Source organism: Erpetoichthys calabaricus, chromosome 14 (assembly GCF_900747795.2).
Source record: "Erpetoichthys calabaricus chromosome 14, fErpCal1.3, whole genome shotgun sequence".
In the NCBI taxonomy this organism is placed as follows: Eukaryota; Metazoa; Chordata; class Cladistia; order Polypteriformes; family Polypteridae; genus Erpetoichthys; species Erpetoichthys calabaricus.
The window spans coordinates 84,093,677-84,120,650 of NC_041407.2; the positions used below are offsets into that span (position 1 = coordinate 84,093,677).

The 26,974-nt window shown below is 38.5% G+C and overlaps 1 long non-coding RNA gene across 2 annotated transcripts; it reads left to right on the forward strand.

The window, feature by feature from the left end:
* The first annotated feature begins 4,848 nt into the window (after nt 1–4,848).
* On the forward strand, nt 4,849–22,013 carry LOC127525882 (uncharacterized). 2 transcript variants are annotated; one of them, XR_007933470.1, is made up of 3 exons: nt 4,849–4,973; nt 18,597–18,725; nt 21,718–22,013. It is a non-coding gene; the product is annotated as an uncharacterized LOC127525882 (long non-coding RNA). The 2 variants fall into 2 exon arrangements; XR_007933471.1 differs by lacking the exon at nt 4,849–4,973 and adding an exon at nt 16,552–16,611.
* Nucleotides 22,014–26,974: the final 4,961 nt, after the last annotated feature.

Here is a 26,974-nt window from a genome sequence, read left to right on the forward strand (position 1 = left end):
CATAAAAGACCATTTTTTAATAAATATGTACAATTAAACAACTTAATTTTTTACCAGTGTTTTTGCTTATTTCAATCTCGCATATGCCCACACACATACACAGTATATATGACCTAGCTACACCAACATTAGCTGGGTGGAAGAGCACTTTTCTTCATACGTAGGCTTTGTACCAGACCTGTGCAAAAGATAAATGATTGTGTTTGTGCTGCCTCTTGCTCCAGAAGCCCACTAAAGGATTTCATTAATGATTTTATTACTTTCCATTCATCTCTCAGGTTTACAGTCAATACTACTACCACAATTCAACTGTTATTTACAAATGGTAGATCAGCCTTCTAGGACTTAAAACTTCTGTCTATTTTAATAGCTGTCCATCAATCTGACCTGACAATGACACCGTCCATCCATTTGTCCATCTCCATTACTCCCCCTCTTATGTATATGCTGGAAAGAAAGCAGGCCAATTCAGGAAAGGCAGACCCTGGGGCATGATTGGCAAGGGAATTGTCCCCCAGGTGCAGTGGGTTGGTTTCAATGGGGATGTATTGCCATTCTTTTCTTTTTGAAGGGTCTGTTGTTCATAGTGATGGACTCCTTCAATTACAGTATTGTCCATCTCCAAAGCACATGGTCCCCAGCCAGTATCTCAAGCAGGTTTTGTGAAATGGAGCAGGCCTTGAGAGAATGCTTCAAGTAGTCCTTCCAGCAATTCTTTGGTCCACCTTGAGGTCAGGATCCTTCAGGGAGTTCACCATATAGGACCATCTGAAAGCTGAGACTCATCCATGCGGAAGACACGGCTGAGCAGCATGGTCTCAGTGCTGGTTGATGAGCAGCATTCCAGAATGTGTGTGTGGAACCCTGTCTTCCTAAGTGATGCCCAGGATCTTCTTGGTGCAGTGGATGTGGAACACTTCTAATGTGCAGATTTGCTTGCAGTAGGAGGTCAGGACTTATATCCAGTGTGTTGATATACACACCGTGCGACATTCCACAACCTTGGTTGCCATGTCAAGATTTCTCTGTTACAATCCAACTGACTTGCAGTTACCTTTTCTACAAATCCTTCCATCCCTGGCACACTAAAAACCCTGGAGCTCTTCCACAGTTCCTTAGACTCGGTCACATCTTCAGCGATGAAGTTGACTTATGTAATTAAGCTCAAAAATCAGAGGTTCCTTCATTGATAGAGGATACCCATCTTATGTTGTACAAAGGGCTCTCAAAGCCAGTAGACGACCTCAGGAAGGCCCCCCCAACAATGAAACCCACATCTCACTGGTCCTCCCATTCCACCCTCTCCCCAGGTCATCAAACAGAATTTTCCACATTTTACAGACAGACTCGTATGGAAGAATCTGTCTACCTTGATCTCCTTCCATTGACCATCTAACCAATGCAGACCAGCTCACTTCACAAAGGAGAGGCACATTCCTCACTAGGCACTTTGAGGTGTAATAGGCACAACAAATATGTCACCAACAATTCCCTTGTATCCAATTCCACTTGTAAATTCAACATTAAACATCAGCCTCTTGCCAGTCTAAAATCTTATTTACTACATTTCTTGCTGGTAGCATCCAGCCATCTACATAGGGGGCACAAGGAGATGGCTAGCAGTTTCGTTTAAGGAAGCACATTCAAGATGTTAAGATCAAAGACCTCACCAAGCCAAGAACACTTCACATACCTCAATCACAGCCATGCTAATTTCTCTTTGTGTCAAAGAAACACAAAAGAAGCTAAGCTCCTTTTTGCCTTGGGGTCACATCATTCTCCAGGTCTTAATGACCACATAATTTTTAAATCTGTTTCCATTTTCTCACCTACTCTCACCTTTACTCCGGTCATCCGCCCTGACTTTTCCCCCTACATTTCTCCTATATAGGTTTTCTTCTCTTTTTAGTTGCACACCTAATAAAGGTTAAATGTTTTTAATCTTGCATTCCTTTTCACCATGAAAAAAAAAAACCAACAACAAAACACTTTAACCTTTTTCTTTTGCAGATGCACACTAACACAGCCCTATACACTAACACACATATATATGCACACACAAGACTAGCACTACTCAAAAATATTTTAAGCCTGCAAAGAATTAAGGTTGTCCCCCCACCCCAATCAGCCTTCACATGCAGCTGAACAGGCCCCAGCACCATCTCAGCCCCCTCATCAGAATCGTTGGTTTCAAAGTGGAAGGAGAAAAGGTTTCCTAAAAATCTGCTACAGTTGCTGATCAGCATTTTCATTAAGCTTATTTTTAAAATGCTTTATACATTTTTAGAATATATATTTCCATGATAAATACCACTATGCTATATATTGAATTACCCATCACTTAAAACATCCAAGATGATAGAACAAAAAAAAAAAATCGCTTACACGTAAAGAAAAGAAAAAATCTGCTATAGCCTTTTAAAGAAGAAACTGATAAATAAAATAAAGAAAGCAGGAAAACACAAAGCAATATTATTAAGCAAAATTTGCAAATGGGTCCAAGTCTCCTCTGCCTTCTCTTTAAAAGGATCCCTGATTTAAGCCTGGTGTGTTTATAGCGCTAATGAGCCCAACGCGAACGCAATCAGGGCAAGGGGGATTCTCTTTTTTTCTTCCTACAGTCTTCAAATTAGTCTCGTCTGCCTTTTTTGGTAGTGCTAACAGCGCATGCTCCTAACCAACCTAGCAGTAAGCAGCAACGTGTGACTAATGTAAGAATTTTAGTGTGCATGTGCTGCGCCGTAGCGCTTCACTGAAGAGCCCTTATTTTTTGCTAGTCGCCCTGCTGTGTTTTGGGGCAATACCTCATGAGTAGATGCATAACCGGACGAAATGGATGTGACTCGAATGTCTGGTAGCAGTTTGCATTTCCTTCCGCTCAGCCTTTTCTTTAAAGAACATCAGAAAATGTGCAGAATGGACATCAAAATAAAATAAAGTAATTGCAAGAAGGCAAAAGATGATTTAAACATTCAAACTATTGTCATTTTTAAAACCATTGTGGATGGGCTTTGAAACAAAGATAGGTACTTCCAGAATCTGACATAACCAGGTTATTACTGAGGCAGTAAAATAATTACAGGCAGAAAGAAACTGGGACCGCCATAAAATAAGTCCATCAGCAGGAGTAAAAACCAACATTTAGAGAAGAACATGATCGCGAACCGTTGGTTGAAGCACTCTTTAAGTCCAGTAAGGGTTAAAATGTTCTAATTTCTGCAGCTGCAAATAAATGTAGCACACAGCGACACGTAAGTGTAAACCGAGACTGCCGCGGGATATTTGGAAAGCAAATAGATATGCACAAGGCTTTAAATGATAGTGCTTTGGGCCGTTCTGTGTTTCTTGTCGGTTTACAAAGGTACACATTATTAACCAGTGCAAACGTGTTCCATGCGTAGATATGAGTGTACACTTTATTTACGTATGCAACGTAATCCGCCCTTCCATTTTCCCCACCCGTTTATTACACAGAATTGCGGGACGGCTGTGTGTCTACTTGAGCAGCGTAAGGAAATGCAGGAGACCGTCCCTGGATGACTCCTAAGGTGGAGGAACAGGGGCCACACACACACTTCATCACACCAGGTCAATTAGGTTTAGGTTAGGTTTAGGTTTATTTGTCATATATAGGTTAACACAGGGTCAACATACAATGAAATGTGTATGACGAGAAAAAAACAAGTCACTCAGCCTAGATCCAATAAAGCTTAAAAAAAGATTACAAGTTAAAAATAGACAAGTCATATAAAATAAAATGTGTACGTTTTAAAAGAAGTTATAGAGCAATATATTAAAAGTCGCCGATCAATTTAAAACGCGAAGAAGCTGAAGAAAGCATCACGCACTCCCAGAGCAAATGATTGGGACAGAATTCGTAGCAGGACACTGTTTATGTAACATTATTGCACACCAAAAAAAAAAAAGTAAAGTAAGAAAAAAACAAGGCAAGTTGTCTACTGATCAAAATTTGATTTACATTCTTAAACGTAAAGAGAAATGGAGCTAAATCGCTGCTGGTATGTGCATATCGTGTAGATGTGGCATTGTGAGGACCACCGAATGTTAGCGGAATCGAGGTGTGATCAAGGCTGGGTTTTGCAGATATGGAGGGCATCAAAGCTGCCAGACTGGGCACTTCAAATTACTCAAAGTTGTATTTAGTAACTGCCGTCATTCTAGATTAGATTTCTCAGTCCTGAAAATAAATGTAGGTGTAGACTTTAGCGAAGGGGTGCGTTCCTTGCGTGAAAAGAAACTACGTATTGTACAATTTCAAACATTTTTCGGTCGATTTCAACAACCAGGGATTTGAAACGCCAACACAGCAATTTCTGACGAAAAAAAGGACTTTGATCAGAATTTTATATACACAACTCATACTGACGACAGTAAATAACTGCATGAACTTTATCTTTTTAATTTTTCGTAAATTTTAAATACGTAAGATTTATGAATGATGAAATGTAATTTTTGTATCCTGCAAGCAGCGATTCCAAGTAATACATCCTTTGCTAGACCACCTCGAGGAATGCCATGTAATTTAGGGTGCCAAACGTCCAGTGTTTTGCCAATTTAAGTGTTCCTACTTAGTCTTAAGAAATCCTTATTTTGTGCTGTTTTCTCAGCATCATTAATTTCTTATAGCAGGTAAAATGAGAAGACTTTGCACTGTTCGTGTCCTTGAATTCAGCTTCATGCTTCACACATCTGGACGCTGATTTAAACCGCCAATCAGATCAGTCTTCGAACGAGTGCAAAACCTGACCAATCAAATATTCGGAAGCAGTTAGACCCAGAATGCAATGTACTATACTCTTACGTTTTGAGGGACCTGGGACTGCAACGATCCCGCCTGTATGTGTTAACGCGCGTTACGATAAATACGAAAATATAAATTACATACAGAATGACTGACCAAGCTTTAACTGTAAAATACGTCAGTCAGTCCTAAAGACAACCCAGCATCTCCAGTTAAGAAAGAGCATTTTGAAATTCTACTTTTTCTTTTAATTATAGCAGAGTGTTGTCAGTTTGATTGTTTGATACGCATTAGGTTGTTTCATGTTATCGATGGATAGATGTTTGCGGCTCATTTACTTACAATAACGTTAATGAATAAGTTGTTTATTTATTATTTGTTTTTTTAGTATTGTTGAGTTAGTGAGGTTGTGCTGTTGAAAAATCGAGGGTGGCCTTAGAATACGCTGTTTTGATGGGTTTGTTACAAGATGCGGAGGGCGGCACAAAAATCGTCGAGAGTTTTGAGTGGCGGGGATGAGCAATACTACTGAATTCATTTACTTTTAAAAGTCGCCATTTGTAATTTTCTTGACACGTTTACGCCTTGGAATTTTGTAGATGTGGATGCAGACATGGACAACGCATACATTCGGAGGTACTCTTCACTGTAGCTTGTCCTGCAGCAATGTCTAGCTGAATGAGTGCTGAAAATTCACCTGCCTTCACTCCATCATCTCAGGGGGCTGCATGGTGCCTTGATCAGGTGGCGCAGATACCCATCATAGAAGAACCAGAAAATACAGCAGAGATTAGTACAGATAGCGGATCCCTGAAGAATCTGATAATTCAGTACCCATATAGTCTATTAGGAATACAACTGACATGTAGCTACGAAAAAGCCATATCAAAATAATTGGTTATTAGTAGGTTTGTAAAAATGATCCACACTACTAGCCTGGCAAATTTCTATTATTAAAGTATTCTAGGCAAAACAAGAATCCTAGTCATGACTGATGAATTCAGATGCTTCAGATTCTTGAACAAACTTTCAACTCTTTCAGCACTAGGTAGTCTTAATTTTTTATTAAAAGTAAAAAAAGTCTAATTTTTAGTAAAAATGTATTTATCCATCTATCTTTTATTAAACCTACCTAATCCAATTCAGGATCAGAGGGACAAAACCTATCCTGGTAACACCAGCTCTAACCTAGACAGGATAACTGCTTTTTTATCCTTGTGTACAGTAAGTAACTGGGCTTGTGGTTAGCTTCCAGCCCAGCAGCGTTTTTTTTTTTTGAAGCAGAAAAATCGAGTTAAGAAAATGAATAAATTAACATTTTTGTAATTACGAATTTTTTAATTACGAAAGTGACACAGATGGAAAATATTTGGAATGTGCCATGCTCATCTGTAGAGACTTGAAAAATTATCAAGAAAAGGAGCCTTTGTGGAGTTTAGAGGGTGAGCTGACCATAGCTGTGATTTCATGTTTTGGCTGCCCTCAGGATTTATTTTTTTGTTCTGTATGAGAATCTTATTGGCCAGAGTGTTGTCTCCATTGGCCGTCATGTTTATGTTACTTTCAAATCCCTAAGCCGCAAAACTGCCTGCCACTTACAATCAATGTTTTAGTTTTGATCTTGACGGCCAGTTGATCCAGCTGCTATGGAAGTGCTTCTTTTCCACTTTTGTAGTATGTTAGGATGCTCATTGTACTTCATCCTCTTTTTATTGCTTCTGATCTCTTCAAAAATGTTTTTTCTGGCAAAGTTGCCAAGTGTTTTTGAAAGTGCAAAGATAACATGAAGTGCAGCTGAGGTTGGGTATCCAAGGGATTCCAAGGTTCCCTCCCACTTTCTGACCTATTGCTTTTAGAATTGAACCTCTCACTCTGAGAACCAGGTGGAGCCCTTTTACTTGTGACAGTTCTGTGTGGGGCTCTAAAAGGGAAATTTTAAAGTGACTACAAACAACAATTACATTAATATATATCTTAACACATAATAAATAGCAATACATAAACACAAAAAGGAATTTTCAATTAAAAATACTTTCTCTGAATAAAGATGAAATAATTGAAATGTTTTTTTTACAGAGGAACACATTTAAAAAATAGATTATATACACTTTTACTAAATAAGTGCACACTCACACACTTCTCAACTTCCATGGGAAATGCAAACTTGTAACTTCAAATTTAGTCAGACACTACATTTTCTATTTGTGGCATATACTGATTAAGTGCGGACCCTGTGTTCGGATTCAGCGGGTTGGAAAATGGATGGATGGATAATAGTAGATGTGGGTGGCACGGTGGCGCAGTGGGTAGCACTGCTGCCTCACAGTTAGAGGAGACCTGGGTTCGCTTCCCAGGTCCTCCCTGTGTGGAGTTTGCATGTTCTCCCCGTGTCTGCATGGGTTTCCTCTGGGTACTCTGGTTTCCTCCCACAGTCCAAAGACATGGTTAGGTGCATTGGCGATCCTAAATTGTCCCTAGTGTGTGCTTGGTGTGTGTGTGTGCCCTGCGGTGGGCAGGCGCCCTACCCGGGATTTGTTTTCTGCCTTACGCCCTGTGTTGGCTGGGATTGGCTCCAATAGACCCCCGTGACCCTGTAGTTAGGATTGGAAGATGGATGGATAGTAGATGTATTCAAGTTTACTGTCATGTGTACAGAGTACAGTGAAATTTGTACATGCCATTCACATGTGCTATGATGAGCAAATATTAATAATAAATCGTAGACCATACTTTGAAACCTGAGGACCCTTGTCTATTAGAATGATAGAAAATCCAATGCTAGAAGTTGACAAGAACTGGATGGTTTAACGCAGATTCCAATATAGAAAACCCAGGAGCATGTAGGTGGCTAGTTGGCTAAAGTTATCCAGAACAGTGACATTATTTTTGACTTTATAATTTTAATCTACTCCATTGGCAACTGGCCATAATTTATCAATTAATTAATGGACAGATATTGTAGGTTTCCATTTATGTTTAATATGTTTCTACCTTGTTCTTTATCTGTTTTAACACATCTGCATTTATATGTGTACCAGTTCTGTATTTAGTAATTAGTATAATATGTACTTGTACTTTAAATGAGAATTGTTCACAGATAAAAAAAATGTATTGTGTATTGTATAGAAGAATTGGCACAAATCAGTGGGATTGAATGAAACAGATAGATACATCAATAGCTAGATAGATATAATGAGCACTATATAATGTATAGATATAGACAACCACAGGGATTTACCAATAAACATGTAATAGTTAATTGATTCTATTAGATAAGCTGGTGTCTTAAATAGCTAGGCAGACAGACAGATGTGAATGGAAAAATGTATTCTAGACAGGTAGATATTCAAGGCACTTTATAAATAGGTAGTAGTAAATGTGTAGTATTAGATAGTTAGGAAAGTTGCTATGCTGATAGATTAGGTAGACAGACATACAGACAGACATGAAGAGCACTCTGTAGAGTATTCAAATATCTTAGAAGTGCACTGTGTTAAATACATTGCTACAGTAGTCTGTAACAATTGTGCAGATAGATAGATATATAAGTAAATAGATACTCATCCAGTATTCAAACATGCCTTCATGAAAACTAAGCATTTTTTTAAACATTATTATTGAAAAATTATTGCTCCTTTCATACATATGGAAATTGGTTGAGAAAATAATTGCAGAATAAATGTACTGAATGTCTACATAACCTGGGTGTTAAATTCTTTATTTTACAAGACAAGTCTTGAATGACAGAGTTAACTCTATATTGAAGAGACTGTCTTAATTCCACTCTAACCTACATTTTCTTTAGTTTTGCTTATTGTGTCTAACAGACACTTTCTTTCCTTTGCTTTTTCCCACTAAGTCAAGGTCACGCTCCTCTAACCTTGGCTGAAGCCCAGCCCCCCAGATGCTTGCCTGTCTATCTGCCAGATGCCTCTCTTTGCTGTGTCAGTGGCAGGCTGGGAGTTCATCTTTTGTGCATTGAGCTCACGCCTTTTCTGGATCTTCCTAATGGGCCTGGTAGTGAATTGTGTGGCAGTTCCACCTCCACCAGTTGAACCCTGCTGACCCTGCAGAGTACATATGACTCTCTTTTTTGTTTTATCCTAAATGAATCAGCAGCGTTGACCTCTATATCCTCATCCATGTTGACCTTTCCTTCCCTCCAAATCCTGATTAGTTTGAATATTTCACATCAGAAAAACTGTACATAGTATCCTGGCAAAGGTTTTTCAAGCTGTTACCAATAAAAAAAGTTTTCAAAACCATAACTGTTTTCATAATTATCCCAAAGGTTACAGAATTTCAACAGTGGAGGATTACAAATCATTGCATGACATACTGGGAATAAAACATGATATGGGTGTGTATTTTATCTGATAATTAGTGTAAACCAGCAGAGGACCCCTTGTGTAGATTACAGTATGTAAAAATTGGCAGAATTAAAATTTTTAACCATGACAAGTAATTAGTGAAAATCACTAGAGGTTAAAAAAGGTTTGTTTTATTACAAGAAAAGACATAGCACTAGAGAAAGTCCAGAAAAAAGTGACTAGACTGATATCAGGACTGTGAAGTTTAAGCAGTGAGAAAGGATTGAAAGAGTTGAACATTTTCAGTTAAAGCAAATAGAGGCGAGGAGACTGAGGTGTTCTAAATTATTAAGGGAACGGTGGATGCCAGCTGTTACTTTAAAATGTGTTTTTCAGCAACAACACCTGACCTATATGGAAACTTGTTAGAGGTAGATTTCACATAAATGCTTGAATGTTCAGTTACCAAGTAGTGTGGTTGAGAGCACGACTTTTGGAATCTTCAAAGCTGTTAATTTGGAGAAATTAAATAGGATTGATGAGCTTCCTGAGAAGGTATAAAACTGTATGGGTTTACTTAAACGGGATATGCAAAACAATTACAGGGAGAGAAAGTAATAAAGGAAAAATGGGAACACTTTAGGCACTGCAAAAATGCATTTATTACACGTTTGCATCAGTAAAGTGGCTATTCATCTGTGCAATATGGCCCAGAGAAATAGCTTCTCTTTGGAATGGTTGGAAGTGGCTTAAGTGAGACATATGTTTCTTGATATTGCATACTTCATTGTATAACCTGTGAATCCTTAATATTCATAAGTCATTTTACCAGAATATCAAATATCACACGGGACAGAGTTGAATAACCATTTTACTTTATAATCATAATTAAATAGCAAAAGAACACTTTGTTAATCTTGTGTGGATTAGGAGTAAAGGAGTAATAGATGTATTTTTGCAATATCTAAACTAAAATTTTGCCAGAAAATGTATACATAAAATCATTCCAATCCTAGTGGCACTAGGCACAAAGCAGGAAACAACCTTGAACAGGGTGCTATTACATTCAAGATCCTGCTTATTCTCATTCCTCATGGAGCAGTTTAAGATCATCTTTAGGATGTGGGCAGAAAGTGAAAAAACATGCAAACATGAATAAACTGTGTAAACTTACATGGGCAATGCCCAGGCTAGAACTTGAACCCAAGACATTAAATCTGTGAGGCAGTAGCATTCAGCCCTGCAATAACTCACAATATGAGCACTTCAAGAAAAATGACTAAAAAATGGTGTTGCTTTCAACATATGTGGCTGTTTGAAGCACTGTGTATTTTTAAAAAAAAAAAGAAACTGAGACAAACTATAGCTATTATTGCTATGACAAGATTGGGAAAACTTGATTCAAGATTACATAATGAGTCATTTCACACAACTCTTCCCTCTCAGAATAAAATCTAAACTCTTGTCAGACACTGGTGTAGCTTCAGATTTATGGGTGCATGTGACTTTTTTTCTTAGCATTCTTTGCAGCTGCTTATTGGGTGAGAGGAAGGCCCTCCCTCTTCAGCATGCTAGCATGAAAGTGGGTGTGGATTTGAAGGGCATGTTTTTATTTCCCCAGAATTCCGAACACTCAATAGTTTCCAACCTGGACTGTTTCATATACAGTTTCACTGTTGTTTAAGGAGGTTTTTTTTTGGTGGGGAAGCCTTGTTTTTGACTGCTTACTTTAAAATGGGGTATTTTTCACAATGAAAATTAGCATAACAAATGCTTTCAATATTATTTAATCTTCAGACTTTACCTTTGAAAGCATAGAGTGAATTAACATAACACCATGCCTGTTTGGACGAAGCTTTTCATGTCTAACCTTTTTGAGCAAGTAAAGAGAAAGACAAATGATACTGTTACAACCTGACATCTCTGGGAAGAGTTATTTTTAAGTACAAATCTGATAGCCTTAAGCATAATACCTTATATTATGAGTGGAATAAAACTGGATTACTTGGAAAACAGAGTGCATCAAACATTTGATATTTGTTTAATTTGAAAAGTGTGGAGATTGAATATATAGAATGGTGCACATTCTTCCATGAAGGTTATACATACACAACAGGGGCTGCTTAAGTATTGCTGGGTAGAAAATATTAAGTTTCACATTCTAGGTAAGAAAATACTGTTCAAGTTTTGTGTTATGGATGCTGGATTTCTTCAGAGATCTAGGTAACAGCTTTCTTCTCTTGTCAAATGAATCCTGGACTTAACCTTGTTTATAGGTCTTTGATTGTCTGTGGCTTTAAATAACTGAACTATTCTTCCTGTAAGATGCTCACTTTGTCTACTTTGATGTTTCTATGTCCATTTTACCTCCCTATCAAGCTCTCATGACTTTATTACCCCCTTTTATGTTTATGTCATGCTGCTTACTGATGGTGTTAGCAGTAACAGTTGGCATTCTAGAAACATCTTCCACATCTGAGTCTGTCAAAATGGCGTTTGTATTGGAAGATTTTGTGTGCTACCACACTCTCACCATTCCAAGATACGCATTATACATTAGAGCTTTTTTTCCTTTGGCTTAGTTGGATATATCACTTACGGTATTTTCCACCCACACGAGGAACAGGAGATGTGCTGGATCGAAGTATCAGATTAAAACTTGCATGTAATTGGCTGCTTAATCAGGGCCATGAACACCTGCACAAGCAGAGAGATAGGTCAATATGATGGAATCCTGTGTACATGTGTGTAACTCAGACAGCAGTTGGGCAAGACTAAAAATCTGAGTGTCTTTGTATGCGACTTGGCAGTGGCCACTACATTTACTAGTATGAGTGTACCAGCGCACCTGGGTGTTTTCAGATTTGACCATGTTGCAAGGGCTTTCTAAATTGGTCGATACACAAAAAAACATCCAGCTAACAGCGGTCCTATGGTTAAAAACACTTGATGGAAGGTGTCTATGGAGGCTGGCTCAACTTATGTAGGACCATTGTCAGTTAGCTGACAGCTGAGCACAACAATGCAAAAGTCATAAAGGGAATGCAACAACTGATCACCTAACTGAATGTCGCCTCATTCAGCAAAAAATAAGCCATTATGTTTATGTTGCACAACAAAACAAAAAAAATTAAACAATGAAGGATATGACTGGCATCACCTGCTAAGTCTCAATAGTAGGAAATATGAAGAAAACCCATTGGGTTCATCTGTCCACTCTGCCATGTGTTAGCAGTGCAGTCAGTGAGATAAGGAAAGTTTGTTCTCTTGGCACATTGATTCCTTTGATATAAATAAACTAGCATTTGAGTGCCACCAGATGTCTGAATTTTGCTGCATATCGGAAGCACCCCATCATGGTTGTAGTGTTAACATTTGTTAGTAGGCTTTCTCAGCTAGAGAATACTTCAAACCAAAAGATTAGAAAAGACCGGAATGGTTCATGAACATGACAATAACTTGATGTTAACGTACCAGGCAGCCATCAACTAGTTGTTAAAACAGTAAGGCATCTGTAGGATGAGATGGAGTGAGCTGCTTGGAGAAATGATTCACCACCCTCTAATTTATAAAATCTCTGGAACGTACTGGAACTGACACGAGCCAGCATCCCTTGGCAGCGGAGGGTTTAAGATGAGCATGGAGTTTAGGATGTAACGGGCATAGCCGGGTGAGACAGAGTGTGACGGTCATGGTGTCCATTTTCTTAACAGAATAAAGCCTTTAGGCATGGAAAGGACATCTGACTTTATTAGAAAGCAGAATTCCTTCACTCTGTTTTGTAATTTTGCCCTTTTTCTCCTTGTCATTTTTACCTCTGCCTTTTTTTGCCTTGCATCTTTTTTAGGCTAATTCGTTTTGTATCTGTTGTTATTGTTTACTTGAAATAGTATTATGGTGTTATTTGTTGTGCACTTAAGGAGCTACACTACTTTAGGCAAGAATATCACATGGTCAGGCGAGTAAAGTAAGAGCTTGTTGGCCTGACTACTTGTATAAGGCCTTTTTAAATAGATTTTTTCAGTCTGGTTATAGTGATTGTAAGAGCTCTTAGCACTACATGCCCTTTTCTATTTCAGCATGTCTTTCATGCTATCTACACATTATTTAGTGACAACTAGATTTTTACCTGTTTAAATTTTGTACCAGCAAAGCTTTGATTCCCCTTGTGTCCATGTGAGATTTCTCTAAGTACTACTGTTTCCTCCGATAGCTGAAAGAGCTGAATGTTAGGTTGAGTGGTGACTCCAACCTGAACTTGTCAGAATGAGTGTGCCGCATGATGACCTGATGTCTTGTCCAGGATTGTTTCCTTCCTTGAGTTCCTGGGGTAGGTGTAGTTTGCCAGCAACCATAGATTTGATTAAAATGATATGAAAAAAATCAATGTATGAATAAGAAAGACTTGGACAAAAATAGACACATATTCCTTTTTACAGCAAAGATGTGTTTTGTGTCAACCTTTTCAACTAAATAAGACCTCTTGCTGCAAGCTAAGAAAATTGTAAGACATAATGAAAGTGTCATATTGATGTTGATTCTTAGAATAGATTAATAACAAGGATGGTTCACGCTAGAAAGAGAAACTTGATTTGACTTGCATACACTTTGTCCTTTTATGTTGCTTACCCCTTGTCTTTTATCTTGTCATTTATATTGATCAGTTTAAACCAAGAAAGCTTTTTATGCCTTCAGTGAAAAAATTAAAAAGAATGAAATGAAATCTATTTAATCATAATAGAATGTATATTGATCATTTAGTTTATTAAACTGACATAACTGATATCATTAATTTTTAAGTTCTGTGGTAAAAGGACCCTTCAAGAACTTTTGGTTTGACCTTGTCCAAGAACAATCATGGTAGTTCTGGCTTCTTCTGGATAGATCTTAAATCCCTGGTTTAAAGGATCTGTCACATATTTTTGCATGACAGGTGAATGATGATTTACAATTGGTGTTACTTTTTTAATGTTCTTAGCACCTTTCAGCTTCATGGAGACTGTGGCACAGTATTATATTTTTCTATTCCAAAGAACATAGTTGGTTGCATTGTATCCTTTTTAAATGAATGATTCCATTTTCTGAAGGGTGAGTGTCATTTCATCTGGATGGCTTTCAGTTTTTGAAAATATCGCAGTGCATTGTAGATTGTAAGCCATGTTTTCAATAAAAGACAATATGCCTGAAGCATTGAAATCCTGGCCAGTTACTTTGTGTGCTGCATATGATGAAGGATGTTTGCCATGCTAATTAGCTTCAAATTGCTGTTTTTCAAGTTTGAAATGCAATTAGTTGTGTGTTCATGTGTGCGGTTATTATTTGGGTGTGCTGGCTTATTCAGGGCTGGTGCATGCATGCTGAACGGCTTTAGTACAAAAGCAAGAAATGCTATGACACACACCCATAACAAGACAGGCTATGGCAACCATCACACATGGCATTAAACAACAGAAGTCAAAATCAATAGAAATTACCAGCTGATTCAGCCTGCTTAATAGGCCAACAGTACTAGACTAATAATAATAATAATTCTTTGCATTTATATAGCGCTTTTCTCACTACTCAAAGCGCTCAGCAATTGCAGGTTAAGGGCCCAACAGAGCAGAGTCCCTTTTGGCATTCGAACCGGCAACCTTCCGATTGCCAGGGCATATCCCTAGCCTCAGAGCCACCACTCCGTCCTAATATAATTCTAGAGCATTATTTCATAAAAATGTTGCTCATAACTAATTATGTTTTGGGATATTTTTCTCCACACATATTTAAGAAAATTTAGATGGTTTTGGGTGGGTTTGTGTAGTGTTCACAATGCTTCATTCCTGCATCCCAGGTGTATAGCTTATAGTATAGTATAGTATAGTGGAATGTGTGGTGCCTCTAAGTGTGTGATATTGTGTAGGTATTCAACTTACTGCCCTGTCAGTATAAGTGTCTTAGTTATATGCTTATTGTGGGCTGGTGTTTTGCTTGAATGATATGTTTTATTGTTGTGCATGTGTACTGTGATCTACGATAAATCTTTATCAGTATACAAATACCATATTCAAGAACAAAATTCTCAAACCAGCTTTATCAAATTAATGGTCAAAGAATGCATTGGAAGTAAGGCAGGAGCCAGACCTGAATGGGATACCAACCCATCACAGTGCCCACTGACATGGCAGTGCCATTTAAGATTTGAGATTAATCTTTTTGAGGTGCAATGAGAACAAGTGTACCCAGGTTACAGACACAGTGAGAGCACCCAAACCACACTTAGACAACAACCAGACATAAGATTCAAACCCAAGATGCTGGATCCATGAGGCATCCCCACAAATTACTGCCTCATAATTTTGCCTACAGCATTTAAAATTAATTTATGTAATTCTTATAAAACAAAGCACTATGAATAAATCCACTGGATTATATGCTGGTTCAGATGCCTACTACCCAATTCAGGATAATGGAATGCCAGAGACAAGGCAGAAACTGAAGCTGTGTGGAGCACCAGTTCATTTAAATGCACACTCTCACACACCCACGTGTGTTCAACTTACAGTTGCCAGTTAACGTACCACATGTTTTTGGGATGTACAAAGAAACAAGCATCTTGAGAAAAACTTACAGATATGTAAAATATTAATAAAATAAAATGCACAAACAAAAGTAGTAAATATCCTTTAAACAGACAGCATATCAATGCTATCCATTTAGAGTGATTACATCCAACTATGTCTACATATTCCCTGTCAAGTAGTAGGAATGACAGTGTCAGTAAAATACTTGGGAATTTTAGATACTGTCCTGAGGATTGGACAAACATCAAATGAATTACACTGTGTCTGTCATTAGTCCTAATACAAGATCAGAAGGGATACATTGATCAAAACACCAGTAAGGCCAAGTACCACTACAAAGGAAAAGAGAATGTCAAGGACACAAAAATACATGTTATTTATTACTTAACAAATGGGTGTGCAAAATGATAACACAAACAGTGCACATGCAGAAACAATAAAATTTCTTAAAAAGTTGGCACACTATTGGGTGTATTTTATGTCGCCATGCCATAAGTGAGCATAGGTTACTGGTAGGTTACGTCTAGACCTACCTAAGAGTGTAGTAGGTATGATGATCTCAGTAAAATGATTACAAGTATTAGATAACATAATGTAACCTTTATGCATGGGTTGCAAGAAAGGAACCAGTACTAGGCGGAGCCTCAGTCCATCACATGGCCCTCCAATGCACATATCCACACTCAGACATGTTCAGCTTAGAATCTCTAGTTAACCTAATGTGCATGTCTTTAGCATAAGGGAGAGCAAGTATTAGTTTTACAATCAAATTCCATTTACTTTTAAACTCTGGAAATTAAATTACTTAAAAAAATCAGCATAGCTCTTGGAGAGCTGCACCGTTATAGCAAGTAGCACATGCTTTGATGTTTGGAACTGTGAGCCATGACTAATGACACTAAAATGTGTCTCTTTTGTGGAATGTTTATTGTTCCTTCCTTTAGAGAGCCAAGAAGCACAGTGATTTCAAAATAGAATTGTGAGTTAACTGTTTCTTGTGTTTTGCAACATGTGAAGTGTCTACTCAGATTATTCAGGAGAACCTAGTATCATGGTACAGAAGTCACAATATTTTGTTTTTTTCCCCCTAATGCAGCATTTTCAGGCAAAGATTTTCAAGAAGCAGGCCTACACTTTGTAGTGTAGTTAAAAAAGATTGTGAGGTTGAGTAGATTTTAAAAATGAAGAAATTGACTGCTGTATAACCTTAATCAGCACTGCACATAAGATGGCCTCCACATAGTTCATCCATTCACTTCTTCTCATCTGCATGGCCGCAGGCACTGATTTGGTCACTGTGTGCTTGATGTGGTTTTGCAGTCCACAGCCATTGGACAGACTTATGCATACTTCATGTGGAATGCATATTATAAGCCATGGTGGTGCTCCTATGAAGCTGATGTCCTGTTCCGCTTGGGAGCACAGCTGCGTGGCGTGAATACACCAGTCTCGCCATCAGAGAGTTTTCACACGCACAAATAAAAGAGACAAAACAAGCCAAACCAGACACTCTTTCATTGTAGATGGAAAATTTAGTCTTTTAGCACTAAAATTAGCCATTTGTGCTCAGTACACAGTCCCAAGAGGCAAGGAGCTGGAAGCCTGGGGGCTTGAGATTCGCCTTCAGCTTGAGTTTTCAGCACATCTTACATCCTGGAGCATCTAATGCTTAGATACTCTCACTGCTTTAAGAAAACAAAGTGGTGTGATTGTTTGGTCTGACGCCACGGCACTTTGGTGCTTAACAATAAACAAAAATGTCACCTGTGTGGTACAATCTGCAGCTTCATTGTCAGCACAGCCAGCCTCAAGGTTTCCTTACCAGCACAAACTAAACAAACAGGTCTCGAGAGGAAGCCACGCTTATGTTGTGTAGAGTCAATAGGTCAGTAGTATAAACTGAAAGAGCCAACAGTCTACCTATAGCTGGGTCAAGGTAGATGGTGGTGGCCGCAGCCAAGTGTTGCATGACTTCTGCTGCCATTCTTTAGACGCTTGATATGAATGGTGATGTATACCCGTCAATTGCCAAATAGAAAAAGAAAAAAAAAATCTGTTAGTTTTCACTTTCTTTGAGACTGCTTCAAAAAACAACTCTGAAATTATAATGAAGGGTGCTGTATAAAGGAAAAATTGACTTTATTAAAGCAATCAATGTATGAAGATTCATTCATTCTTTATGCATATCAGAATTGGAGGGGCCTGAGCCAATCCTGGAAAATACAATTCTGTGTATAGGGATGTTCTATTAACAAACACAAAGTCCTACACGCTACAATATGCTTTAAAAGTAGCACACAGATACAGGATAGCAGCACAAACTACATGGAAGAAAAAGTAACTTAGTGAAACACTTTATTATAGTGTTTACTGTAGAAGTTATATAAAGAGTCTAAATAATTCTCCAATATCAAAATAGAGCTATGATAAACATTGTATAGATTTTTTTTAATAATGCTCATAACGATCTAATGATATAACATAGAAATGAGGGTCTACATAAGAGAATGACTAATTTTATTAGCTTTTTAATGCCAATCACAATTAAAATAAGTTGGTAAACTGTATTTTTATTAATGCCATTTATCAGAGGTATAGTATGAAATTAAAACAGAATTTGGACTACTGTATATGATAGTGATCAAAGCGAATGGTACTGACTTTGAGACAATGCTAGCTACGAGACGTGCTATATAAAAGGTAGACTGACCTCTTAAAGTGTTATGCAATAGCGCCCAAAGTGGAAATGTTATATAAAATAAACGCTCGCTTTGTGAAATTACTTTGAATCAGAGTGCCAATAGATGCAGTCCTACATAGATTGTAAACAATTTAAGCAAAATGTGAAGCAACTAGGCTATGCAGTATTTAGTGCTGCTCTCTCACCATGCCACATGAGTTCAAATCATAGTCTGGTCACTTTCTGTGTGGATTTTACAAGTTCATCTCTTATTTTCTTTCCAGGTATCCTTTTTTGCTGCCATATCCTGAAGATGTACAAGCTGGGTAAACTGGAGAATTTACTTTTGCCTGGTGTTTCCTTACGGACATGTGAACGAGTATGCCCTGTGATAGGATGGCATCCAGTTCAAGGTAGATTCCTGCTTTGTCTCAAATACTGTCAGAGTAGGCTTGAATCATCTTTGTTTTTTTTTTTAAAGGAATTTCCTATATGGGCTGTTGGCAGAATTCTTGAATTGTCCCCAAACCCAAAGAAGACCTAGAGAAGTCAAAAGTGTAGAGTTTTATTATAAAGGAAACATGACTAAACAGGGAGAACCAAAAGTATCACAACAAGTTAATAATAAAGGACCTAAAGTCTCACAGGGTCGACCTACATGGGGTGCTGGTCCAAAATACTCTTAAGTGATACATCACATTGTTTTCTCCTTTAAGACAACTAACTATAAATCCTTCTTCCACTCCCTTGATCTTCCTTCCTTCCACCATTTCAACCTATGCCAAACGCTTACCTTGTGACACTCATCACTCTATTATATTCATCTGAAATGAACTTTAAGCATCAGTGATAAATCATCATCCATCTATCCATCCATTTTCCAACCTGCTGAATCCGAACACAGGGTCACGGGGGTCTGCTGGAGCCAATCCCAGCCAACACAGGGCACAAGGCAGCAACCAATCCTGGGCAGGGTGCCAACCCACCGCAGGATACACACAAACACACCTACACACCAAGCACACACTAGGGCCAATTTAGAATCGCCAATCCAACTAACCTGCATGTCTTTGGACTGTGGGAGGAAACCGGAGCGCCTGGAGGAAACCCACGCAGACACGGGGAGAACATGCAAACTCCATGCAGGGAGGACCCGGGAAGCGAACCCAGGTCCCCAGGTCTCCCAACTGCGAGGCAGCAGCGCTACCCACTGCGCCACTGTGCCGCCCTAAATCATCATTGTTGTTGGAATGTTTAGAAATATTGTTGTTAAACCAGATTGGTACACATTTATCAAGAACTCTTTCATACAAACCAGAACATTATACGCAATTCTTAGGCAGAAGTCAAGTCAAAGCCATAACCAAAGGATATGTATTGTATAATTTCTTTGATTTCTTCAAAGTTGCTGTAGCACTAAGCTGTTGCAGGTGTTTTCTTTGGTTATCCAAAGTTCAGATGTGAGTTGGTGTGCACTGCCATCTTAAAGGGTGGCACAAAGACACTGCCATTATTACAACATGGGTAGAAATAGGCATTATGAAAGTAATGCTCAGATTGACAGCTGTTTTTTAGAAGACCCCAAACTGAATGGCACTGTGATGACATCACAAAAATAATAACAGTAATACTTCCAAAATTGAACTAGAAATAAGAAGGACATTCTTTAATGAGCTTCTGTCAAATAATCACAAAATAACAACAGTAATTAGGCAAATGAAAATTATGCAGACTAAATCAGAATATACCCAGATAGGATCTTGACACAGTTCACTGGTCAGAAGAGACTATTAAGCTGTAGCTCGGCATCAGCCCCATGTAAACCATCGTGATAACGTCTGGGGTTGGTTGATGTGATAAAGTCCTACATATTTGTAGTACCATAGGGACTTCCTGGGGAAGGTCAGACATTTAATAAAGGCCCCAGAAATATTTTCAGACAAGGCAGACAGAAGTTGCAAGTAAGGAAGTTACACTCATTAATCATGGCACCAGAGAGGGGTTTGGGGAAGTTGATATGAATTAATAGGAATTACCATATCAAACCCAGCAGCCCGCATAGCCTAATAGGTAGCACTCTCTGTTGATCATAAATGATAGGTCTGTCTGGGTTTCTAAACACACCACTTTACAAATCTGTAGATGGAGCATACAGCAACACAGCATCAGAAGTCGTTACTTTGTTTGAAAGGAATCGGTTGAACAGCATTTTGGAAGAAAACCAAGAAAGCTGCTGCCTAATGAATTAAATGAAACCCCTCACTGAGGAGAGCAGAGTTCATTCAAGGACGGCATATGATGTACGGTATGCCAACGATTTTCATGGCAGATCGGTGCTAATAATCACAGACGGATTAACAGCAGGCAATGTATGACAAGTAGGGGTCTGGCACATTAAATCAAGACCGTCATTTATGAAAGGGAGCCAACATCATCAAGGGCACCTGATCAGCATCTCAGGCCTGTACCCTTTAAAGTTTGGGAAGACTCAAGTTAAATGAAAATATAGTCACAGCTAATACAGTTTAAGAGTCCTAAGGGGCACATTGATATTTTGTGTGTTAATTTCCTGATTGTATTGGCTTGGCAGGCAGCATTTATCAGCAGCTTGCACACTTTTTCCCCTGCCTGTTCATACACTTCTGCATTGTTTAGCGCTGTCCTTTGAGAGGTCATATGTTCCGGAGAGTGGCCAATGTCATATGAGCGATACATTCCTTATAAACAAGCTGGTGTATCTCTGGCTCCACCCACCTCATCAGCTGATCCCAGAAGTAGGACAAAGGTCCTGTGTCTCTTCAGCTCCACTCTGCAAGCTCCCACTTGACTCTGCACTTCAAGAATGACACATAGAAGCACAAGGAAAGGCCCCAGAGGATGGCATAGTTAACCTACACTGCTGTGGAAGATGCTATATAATAATCCATGGCTTTTTTGCTGCAAGCAGAAAGGATAACATGCTGCTGAAATGTTAAATAGAAGAGATTGGGAAACAGGCACATCTCAGAGCAATTATAACACAGTATAACATAAAATTCTTAAAGCTGGTTGTATTTGGGTTCAAGGGGCATATGGGAAGATCCAAATATTTCCACATTTTACTCTTTACAAGGAAATATTTTGGAAAGCTCAATGTACTGTATGTTGAAAGGCACTATATGAAGGAGAATGATGCATTGTATGAAAGAAAAATGAATGCACAACAATAGATGGAGTTTCAGTCTCAGTTCGTTCATAGCTAAATACGTCTGAGAATAAGGTAGGTGCTGAAAGATGCTGTGGAAAATATTACCAAGTTAAAGCTGTGCCCTGTACAAAAGAAAGAAAGCAGGTGGGCAGTCCTCTATGTACACCTCTTGTCCTTCCACATCCTAAAGACATACATATGTGTGGTTGATTTTCCAGGGTTCCAGTGCCCACAACTTTGATAGGTGCCACATGACCCCGAACTGAAGTGGGTTAGAAAATGGATGGACTGATAAATGTATGAAAGATGCTATATAAAGCACGGTTTGAAAGAAAGCTGGATTTTTGTTCTTCCTACAGATTATTTTCTAAACCATAATAGTAAAACCGTATGCACTTTCAGCTGTAAGAACAACAATATTTGGACATTTTTGGGTGATTTATTTTCAAGTCGTAGGGGACTTCTTGTGCTTTTTTTTCCTGTTTGCAGGTTTCTGGTGGCTCATTTAGCTTAGCTTTAGATAGATAGATAGATAGATAGATAGATAGATAGATAGATAGATAGATAGATAGATAGATAGATAGATAGATAGATAGATAGATAGATAGATAGATAGATAGATAGATAGATAGATAGATAGATAGATAGATAGATACTTTATTAATCCCAGGGGGAAATTCACTGTTGTGGGTCCTGAATCAGTGCACACCTCCACTCAACCTGGTTAAATGATTCAAGCCAAGAAAGCTAAACACAGCTGGACTGTTGTCACTCATTCCAGTGATGGCTGGTTCATTCAGGATTACTTAGGTGGTGTCGGATTGTTTTTCCTGTTTTTATTTATGTAAACTTTAATGTGGAATCGGAAAGCTGTCAGACTCGTATGTCTCAGAGCTTTGTATGCTCCTTGTTTTATGAGACAGCCAACCTTAGGCCTTGTTTCATATTCTGCAACCCCATTGCTTTAAAGCAATTCAAAAACAGTATTGCGTAATGAAAGGAAAAATAAGCAGAGTGAGCTGACTATAATGTCCCTCCAGTAATAATCACAGACACCCGAGGTGAAGTGCCATGTTTGCCCGGGCTTGTACAGTGGCCTCAGTCATTGACCTTTCACGTCCAGTGCTTGTTTGACGTCAGGTAAGACAGTTGCTTAAAATGGTTGGCTTTGTTGCTGCATGACAGCTTCTAGAACTCCAAGGCAACTGCTGACAAGCCAGGCCACACCATACCTTGGAGCATTCCCACGTATCCCGCTCAATTATGGGAACAAGAAAGCACTGAGAGACAAATAATTTAATGAGCAATATATAAACCGACAATACTGGAATTTTCAACTTCAGTTTTTCTCTGGGTTAACCCCTTCTCTTCCCATTGGCAGGATGGCAAAATATACCATCAAAAAAAAAGGTTCAAGGTGTGTGCTTGTGCTTTGGATCTGGCATAGCACCGGGGGCATACATCCAACTACTTTTTTTGTTTAATATTTACAAGACCTTGTTGTCCTTTTTGATTTGTAAAGATGTAGGTCTGTATAAAAGGTGCTATTTGTAATTGATGGATTGAAGACAGAAGTCATGATACAATAAAAATCACAGCTTAATCCCCCAACCTGGATTTATTGATTTGGATTTGGATTCTTACCCTGTAGTAATTTGGTTTTGAGTGACTTGCTCCCTAAGAGAAGATCAGTTTGAATACTGAGGTCAAAGACGTGTCTAAGAGCAAGTAGCACATTCAGGGTTAAAGAGAGCATTGATTAGGAGTGCAGAATGGGCAGTAAATGGCAGCACAGCATGATGGCATTAGTTCTTTCAAGGTGAGCCCCAGTTCTGGGTTCATGGATTCTCCTAATAATCTAAAAGTCCTACAAGGTGAGGCCACTGTGGGGTTTGCTAGTAGCAGATTGTGGACCATTATGTGACTGGAGACAAACTCCTGGGGTGGCTGCAAATTGGAACATTAAAGGCAGCACCAAGTTGAGCTGAGGGGCATTTCAACGATTTGTCTTTTGTGTTGTACCAATAACATGTCCTATGTCCAATAATATGACCTATGAGATAAATCTCTCTATATATAAAATCCAAAGTCTCTCTGTATGTCTGTCTGCTTTTCATGAGAGAACTACTTAACGGATTTAGATCAGGTTTTTTTCTATAATTTGCTTGAACATTCCGGTTGATTTTGCAACTTCTGTCATCAGGCTAAGTATCATAGTTCGCTTGCAAGAGCAATTTATTCACACTAATCTGAGACAGAGACTGCAGGCCGTGGGGAGGGGGAAGCCAGGCAGGGCCATCCTCACTCACTCATCACTGCAGACTCCACATAGGAAGTTATTTTTATATTTGTACTGTAAGAGTTAAATGTACAAGCTTAATTGCAACAAATAACAATCTTGGGCAGCAAGGCAAAGTGACATTATATGGTATTACTATAGGGGCCAGAGAGTGTAAAAACAAGCTGACATGCACCACTATTTTATCTTTACTTTATAAAGTGTCTAAGTATGGTACAAGGTCACATTCAAGGGAATGATTTGCATACGGAGGACCTTGCCAGATCTCCTTATTTCCACACATTTCTTGATCACTCAATGCTTTATATTGCATCTTCCAGCATACTGTATGCTGCATAGTCAAGGGGACTTCTGTGTAAATTTGAAGTTGGAAATCCTTGCTTCTTTCTTACTGTGCAGAGTTTTCTCCAGTCATTGTTATTTTTTGTAGTGCCTTTGGAAAGCCTGAATTTTCATACACATTTTCTTTATTAAAATCTGAAATAAGAAATTTGATGAGGAGACACACCTCTTCTTTCACATAAATTGGAGCTTTCTTATATTAGTTACCTGTCAGCAAACTGGGTTTATGGTTTTTTTTTTTGCCAGTTCATTTCACGCAGAGATGTAATTTCTTTCCATCTTTCTGATAGGTGGGTTGTATCTGCATTGGGCATCAGCCAGAAACAAACCTGGTAGCAATGGGCTCAAAACATTGAGGCTGGTACATGTGTCAGTGTGACTTAATTAACTTGAGCCTAAAGGCTTGAAATGAAAATAATCCTTGTGGACTGTCTGCATCAGGCTGAGGTGTATTTGCCAAAAGGGAAGGGAAAACTTAAATAAAGTATGTGTCAAATGTTCAGTACATTTAATACCTAAATAAGGAATGGTAAACAAAATGTACAAACATAATTACAATTCTGGAATTCCAATTTATCTTATTAAAGGCTTAGAAATAGCCAAAGGCCTATATGAAGAGAGAATACATAGAAACAAATGAGCTCTGTTAGAATAAGAAAAAAATGCCAGTCTGTCTAATATAGTGCCTTTGATATCTATCTGTCAGAGATGGATAGAGATATCCACAGTGTTCTATCTTTTTATTGTGTTCAATGCAATTTATATCTAAAGTAGAACCTATTTATTTACATACTGTAGCACCGTACCGTAGCATTGTGGAGACGTCCATATTATGTGTAGTATGTAGTGCCTTGTATATCTGCCTATCTGTTACATAGTGTCTTTTGTATCTATAGCCATCTGTATATCTACAGTAATGTAAAAAAGCATTTGTTCTGATTTCTTGTTATTGTTGTTGGACAACTTTGTTCATGTACTGAAATAAGTTAAAATATCTATCTATCTATCTATCTATCTATCTATCTATCTATCTATCTATCTATCTATCTATCTATCTATCTATCTATCTATCTATCTATCTATGTTACGTAGTGCCTTTCATGTCATCTATCTATCTATCTATCTATCTATCTATCTATCTATCTATCTATCTATCTATCTATCTATCTATCTATGTTATGTAGTGCCTTTCATGTCATCTAGTTTTTTGGTTTTATGTAGTGCCTTCCTGATCCTGTCATGACAGGCCTTGATTCACAGCGTTAACCTCTACAGTACTGTGCTGCTCAGCTGTAACTTCGTCTTTATTTTGCTTCAATACTTTCCATAGTTAGCACAACTGTGCACATTGAAGGAGATCACCAACTCATGGCAACTTTCAGGCATAAATGTGTTTCTTATTTATGTAATTTTATTTTATCTTTTTTATTTGGGTAAATTTTCATCAAGAAAAGATGTAATGTATGTCTTAAGCATTTGTAATCTATGCTTAGTAATGAAGCCCATGAAACAGGCTACTGAACTCAGTATAAACAGAGATGATTAGAAGTTGGTCAGTTGTGTTTAAGAAACTGTGGGGTGCTTTGGGCCATAAGCAGTGAGTTCAGCAGATCTGGAGCCAAGTGAGTGGTGGTTGTGACTGCTGAATTGTTTTAAGTTGTGCTCAGAGTTGCTGTTTATTTTTCTGTTATTTGGATGAGGTATAGTGGATATAATAGAGCAATACTTTGCTTTAAGTACACTCTTTGGCAGCAAATGCTTTTGTAAAGAACAGCTGACTCATGAGTAAACAGAGCAATTTCATGGTCTAGAAAGGCACTGCAAGTGGTGGTGTTAAAAACTGGTCAGAGCCCCCTGATTGCAATTCAGTTACTGTAGTTGTGCATTATAGCATGGACTCAGAAAAGTATCCAGAAGCGGCTTTTGGCACATCCTACTGTACATTTAGGGAAACACAGAGTGTGGAGTTGACATTTTTGGCACCTCCGGGGTTTGCACACAAGGCCTACAAGAGACAGGTCAGAGGACACAGCCAGCCAATGAAGGGGGCAGTCATCAAGGGTTGAGTCCAAGGAAGTGACAAGTTAGAAGAAGAATTCTCTTCAAAACTGTTTGTACTTTTGGTGACTTGTCCCATTTTCTCATTTTACACACTTGTCCGTGTCATGCTCATTATGCATTTCTTTGTCTTACTAGAGAAAAGCCACGCAAAATGACACCTTTTACTGGCTAACTGAAAAGATTACAATATGCCAGCTTTCGAGGCAACTCAGGCTCCTTCTTCAGGCAATATTTCTTACTACAAATGTTCTTTAAACTTCTGCTCTGTCTTATTCACAAACACTTTAATATTCGTTTATTTTAAAACCTCTTTTGATGATTACCAGCCATGTCTGCTAACCCATCTCCTGTTAGGGCCAGTTTCGGTTCGGGGATTATGAGTTTCATCTTAAGCCAGCCCCAGATGGACTACCAGCCCTTCATAGGACACACTGATGTACACTCGCTAATTCACAGCTGAGGATCAACCGAACCACCTCATCGGTGGGAGGAAAACTGGAGAACCCGACAGAAAACCACAGAGGTACAGGTAAGACACAGCAACCATGTTAGCCTGTGCACCATCAGGCTGCACGATGTATACACCCATGGAAACATTATAGTTATCTTTGAATTTATAATACACCGTGTTCTATAGCACCTAGAATTGAGGCATCAATTTTAAAACCTTGTTGAACAATGTCAGCATGGTGTGAGGCCAGGTGCCACTCATGGACAGGATGCCAGTTCATGACTGGAGGCCAGTTCATGGCAGTTCACCTTCAGGCACACTG